Source organism: Podarcis erhardii, assembly GCF_964252035.2.
Source record: "Podarcis erhardii genome assembly, chromosome: 11".
In the NCBI taxonomy this organism is placed as follows: Eukaryota; Metazoa; Chordata; class Lepidosauria; order Squamata; family Lacertidae; genus Podarcis; species Podarcis erhardii.
In genome coordinates this window covers 29,153,138-29,159,137 of record NC_138501.1, presented here as the reverse complement: position 1 = coordinate 29,159,137, position 6,000 = coordinate 29,153,138, and positions in this window count along the sequence as shown.

Here is a 6,000-nt window from a genome sequence, read left to right as displayed (position 1 = left end):
GAAGGGGTGCTGCGCAGAGAGGGAGAGAAAATTTTTTTCTTGTCCGCCCCCCCTCTAAAACAAGGTGTGTCCTATGGTCGGGTGCGTCCTATAGAGCGAAAAATACAGTAAATACTATACTACTGATGATACTTCCCTTTGACTTGAGGAGGAATGGCTGTGGGAGACCTCCCACCAAAGGGAGGAATTCCTGCCAGGAATTGAATCTGGGAATCCCCCCCCCCAATGTAAATCAATTCCTGGTGGGAAACACCCCTCTCCCCCAAGGTAAGCGAAGAGAAACCAGATTTGTGTTAAAGGTACTTTTGGGTAAGGGTTTCAGGGGAGCATTTCATGTCCCACAAGCCTTCAAATCCATTTAGCACTAACAACAACACCAGTTTTTCTAACCCTACACTGATCTTATTTACTTTTATCCATCTCCCATAAATTCAAAGCCTTTCAAATGAAAAGAGAACCAGTTAAGAATTGCCAGCTTTAATTCAGTTACACCTAACTTGCCAGCTAGAGCTACTACAATAACTTAAGTTCGGGGCCCTGCTTTATCCAAATTTCCCCCAAGTAGCAATTTTTCAGGATCAAACTGAATTGACTTTGAGAATTTTAAAAAATGTTGTCTGTATTCTGTCTGTAAAACTGTGATCCATCTTCCTAATTAAAGCAAGCTGAATGGTTTCCCTAAATAATGAGACAAATTCTCCAGCGCTGCCTAAATACAGTAAATTGGTGTGCAAATGAATTAGCCACCCGCCTCTGAACTTAATGTGAATCCACCTATTTTTAAAAATAGAGTGTTTTGACATTAACTTCTACACTCTCCTTGAAATGCCAGATGAATTCAAATGAAGCTAGGTCCTAACTACTCAGCAGTTTACCTATTTGCAAAACTAAATAAGGCCTGTAGATATGTGTTTGTTGACTCCCACCCTTTAGCTATTGACAGTGAAACTTCTATACTTCACAGCAGATTTATTTTTGTCAAAACACCCCCTACCTCCAAAGGGTGGTTGTCCTGGCCAGGATTGATGACTCGGTCAATTTTGCTTCTCTAATTTTCACATTTTTTTCCAATCTTAAATTAATTTCTCCACAATTCTTCAACCATCTGTGACGTGTTTTTGTTTTTGATTTGAAATCCTCATGGGAATTCATCGGAATCAAATTTCTTCTAATAAACACAGGGCTGTATTCAGCTATCGTGAACCAGTAATGGGACTTTCTCTCCTGCTCCTTCCCTTGCTCTCAACAAATTCAGTCCAGAAGGCTGAGGGAACCCACAGAACAGCAAGGAGGGAGAGGAGGGAGAATATTATGTTGCCCAAGGAGAAATCCTTGCACTGACAAAAAGATTTAGCACTACGTTGGACTCCACCCATATTTTTTCTATGCAGTTTTCACTAATGTACACATTTTTTGCAATGTTCCCTAACATAATGCATTTTTGCATGTTATTTTCACTGATTTATGCATTTTTACACACATCTTCCCTGAATATATATACATTTTTATACATATTATTTGGTTAGAGAACTTGATTAGTGTACAGTATTGGTTTGAGACGTGTAACTGTTAGCTAGCATGGTCAAAGGTCAAGGGTTATGATAGCTGTAGTCCAAAACAGCTGTAGGGCACCAGGTTGGGGAAGACTAGTCTAGGTCAAATGCAACCACTATGAGATTTTTAATTCTTTCACTCTTGGGCTTGACCCCATTTAATATTAAAGCTCTATAATATGAAAGAAATTCCGAAGTCAAAATGTAATCCCATCAGTAGCTAAACATATTAGGAAATCAAATTAGAGGACACAGCATCCCCAGTAAGGCTAATTAAATGAAATAGTTTGTTCAAATAAACACTCAGTTTAATTTGTGACAGAATGTATATCATTTTACCTCCTGTTTACATGAAATGGTACACTATTGATTGGTGTTTTCCTAATGTAGTGTTCAATGAGTTGCTGCCTCACTGCTCTGAAGATCTGTTCTGCAGAACAAAATAGAACCATGCTGTTCTGCTTTCTCTCAAATGTGAAATTTAATCCGCTAGTTGATAAATTATGACATGGCAAAAGAAGGAGAAAAAAAAAGATTCCAGAACAGAGGATTATAAAAGTATAATCTATGGGACCATGTAAAAATATCATGCTGCATCAAACATTCAATATAAAATTAAATATAGTAATAGCGGTGCCATAATTTTCTAAACATCTACATTTGTTTAGAACATTATAACAAGAATACTAAACAAAGACTGGAGTGCAATGTGGTAGACAATTACTTTTATAACAACATAATCACCCATAATCCCTCCTTATTCACTATAAACTATAGTTAACACATTTTTCAACGGGCGTATTCTGGAACAGGTAATTTGCTGGCAAAACATATGAAGCTGTATTGTACATTTAGCCCTGTTGCCTACCCAGCCAGCATTGACTAGATTAAGATGCCGTAGCTATCCAAGTCTCAGTGAGAGGTGTTTCTTAGTCCCAGGGCATTTTTAAAGCCGGAACTCGCTGGAACTCAGTTCCAGCACCTTTCAGGTGGGCATCATTGCCATTTTAAGAGAACAAAGGTGATTTCATGGTGAGTTCCAGCACCCTTTTTTCTAGAAAAACAGCACTATTATCTAAGAAGCTTTAACTCATGAGGTGGCCAATCTGTGGCTCTCAGATGTTGTTGGACTCCAACTTCCATCAATCCTAGCCAGCATGGCTTGTGGTCAAGGGTGATAGGAATTGCAGTCCGACCTCTAGAAGGCCAGACACTCCCCACCCTTGCTCTATCTAGAGGTTCCAGAGGCTAAATCTGTGAATGAAGCCTTAAGTGTGCAAAATGTGTACTCTGCTACTGAGCTGCAGCTTTTGGTCTCCAATATACAGAGTGAAAGTTGTCAGAATGGTGTACTTCCTTGCTTAGATTTCGAGCAATGAGCTAATGCTGAATAAACACTGAATGAGTCAGAGAGAGAGAGAGAGAGAGAGAGAGAGAGAGAGAGAGAAAATCGCTTAGAGCATAGTGTGATGTCGGTGGCAATGTGCTTCATAGTGTGCCCCTTATTGAAATTTCACTCTTAAAGGCAGTGTGAAGTTTCTCATGCTCTAAATCTTATTTGTCCATTCAGGACCCAAGAATGCACTGTCTGTTTCCATAAAGCACTAGAGGGCAGGCTAGCCTATACTTGTTCTTTACTAGGGAGTAAAATAAACTATGCATTGGTTAGGTCATTAGCTGTGCAATGGGAAAGGGGGAAACGGCACAGTAAGTGATAAGAATGAGGCCAACAATTGCAAAACACTTTATAATATTTTCCTTTGGGGCTACTAACATTTAAGCCAAAATATAGCTAGCTACTAGACTAATTCAGCACTGACAAGAATCAATCCTTTTGTCTGTGTGTGTTGGGCAGAATCTGTTCAATATGAACAGCTGATGATTTAGGAATGGGCTGCATCTGGCTACACTTGCACGGTACATTTCCCTCCACATAAGAGCGCAAGAGCCTGCTGAAGTAGGCATCCTGTGAGAAGCAAGAACCCCCGAATACCAGATGCACAAGAAAAATAATGGGATGAGCACCCCCTGGTTTTGAGTTTCTAGTGGTAATCAGCTGCCACCATTGAGGACAGAATGCTAAACTAATAGATCCAGGTTTGACTCAGCAAGGCAATTCTTGCATTCTTATTTCAGGTGATCTAGACATATGGTTATTGATTACCATTTGTGCATTTTTTTTGGGGGGGTTGCTGCTTAGTGGGTAGAACACGCCTGTGACACATCCTAGGTTCAGTCTCAGGCAACACCAGGAAGGGCTACGAAGGACTCCTGTCTAAAACCCAGAGAGCTCCTGCCCGCCTGTGTAGACAGTACTGAGCTATATGGATCAACAGTCTGCTTCCAGTAAGGTAGCTTCCTATGTTCATATTTCTTAAAAACTTCTAGGTGCTGTAGAAAACTAGATGTTTAAGCCCACAGGCTCAAAGCATAATTGCATTGGGCAGGAAAGAGAGGGGAGGTAAACAAATAAATTATGTTCATGCACAGAGTGGCAAATATACATCTTCCATCAGTTAAGTGTATGAAGCAGCCTCGTTAATTGATTATGCAGAAAGCAAACTGGACTAGCAGGTCATTTTATCTTAATTGAATGACTTGGTCCTATTTCCCCCTGTTAACGTCTAGTTCCTTTTGTGTTTTATATATATATATATATATATATATATATATATGAATGAAGGGGTTCTGCATTTTTCAGGCTGAAATAGGAAGGAATCATGGCACAGAGCCATTTAATGGAGCTTAAAAAGTGGCCTGAATAAACTAGCTGTGTAATTGGAGCTTACGTATCAGTTGTGATTTCAGCTTATAAGAGCCATTTTCTAGTTCCCATTCCTCTCCTGCTTGCTTGAGTCCCCCCCCCTCGGGTGTCAACAAATCAAACATGTAACACTCTTCCCCCTGTCTCGAGTAATCTTCAGAATACTGTGCTTGCAAATGAATTCATTTTATGTGCATGAGAAGGAAACCACAGCCATAAAAGTGGAGGGGTGAGGACAGAGATTTCTTAAGCTGTTCTGTCTAGCCCTCATTCAGTGTGGGAGATTTTCCTGTGCTTGGAACATGGTGAAAATTCCTTCCATCACCTCTCAGCCAGGAAAGGAGGCTGCTCCTCTGTTTGTCAGAGGAATGGGAAATACTGGTGGTCCATGGGAAAAAGAGGTTTGGGAGCCACAGATCTAATCCCTACACCAGGTGTGGGGAACCTTTGACCCTTCAGATGATGCAAGCCAGGGGTGATGGGCATTGTAGTTCAGCAACATTTGGAGGACCAATAATTCCCCACACTTGCCCTACACTACACTGGATCTATATTCCCTGGTATATAGACCAGAGTCATATTTTCTCATTTCTCTGCCTGGAATCCAGTTGGGCTCCCAAGGTTATGTCTCTTCCCCTGGCACTGGAACCATGGTAAAGTTGGTTGTAGAGTTTCAAGTTCTTGAAATGCTCACTGATCAGATAGACTGCTGCTGCTGCTTCGAAGAACTAAAGCCTATTGCTAAGCCCTTGAGCAAATTGATAACTGGTTTTTCATCTACCATCTTGAAAGTGTGCTGCGATGCTAATGTAATGCTACAAATCTAATATAGTACATTGAATGCTGGATCAGGACCTGGAAGACCAGGGTTAAAAATCCCCACATAGCCTTGATGGGGACCTTGGACCAGCCACCATCGCTCAGCCCAACCTACTTTACAGGGTTGTTGTGAGGGGGAACTGAGGAGGTGGAAAATTTTTTTTGATACCTTGAACTCTATGTTCTCCATAAGTGAAATATAAGTACAGTGGTACCTCGGGTTAAGTACTTAATTCATTCCGGTGGCCCGTTCTTAACCTGAAACTGTTCTTAACCTGAAGCACCACTTTAGCTAACGGGGCCTCCTGCTGCTGCCGCGTCGCCAGAGCACGATTTCTGTTCTCATCCTGAAGCAAAGTTCTTAACCCGGGGTACAATTTCTGGGTTAGCGGAGTCTGTAACCTGAAGTGTATGTAACCTGAAGTGTATGTAACCTGAGGTACCACTGTAGAGCAATCAATTAATATAATAAACAAATAAATATTATTTTAGTAACTGACAATAATGTGCTCACATGATCTTTGATTCCCATTTTATCCCATATAAAGTTATATTTATACACTCTTAATTCTTGGTAATCATGCGAAGATACCCTATTATGCATAATGTTTGAAGGCGGCAATGGAAAGTTGCTAGTCATGTTTGTGATAACATTCCGAGAGATAATTTGGTCTCATCGGTCTGGCTAACACTAAGGCTTTATCAGGTACGTTGGTGGAATGACTACAATGTTTATGATGTCTCAAGGCAAACATCAGCAAGCACTGAATTAAACATTAGACTTGGTGTTAGTCTGCAGACATGGGAGGAAAGTTACACTGTACTAGGGTCATATTGCTCATAACCTTTTTCATACGAGCCCTG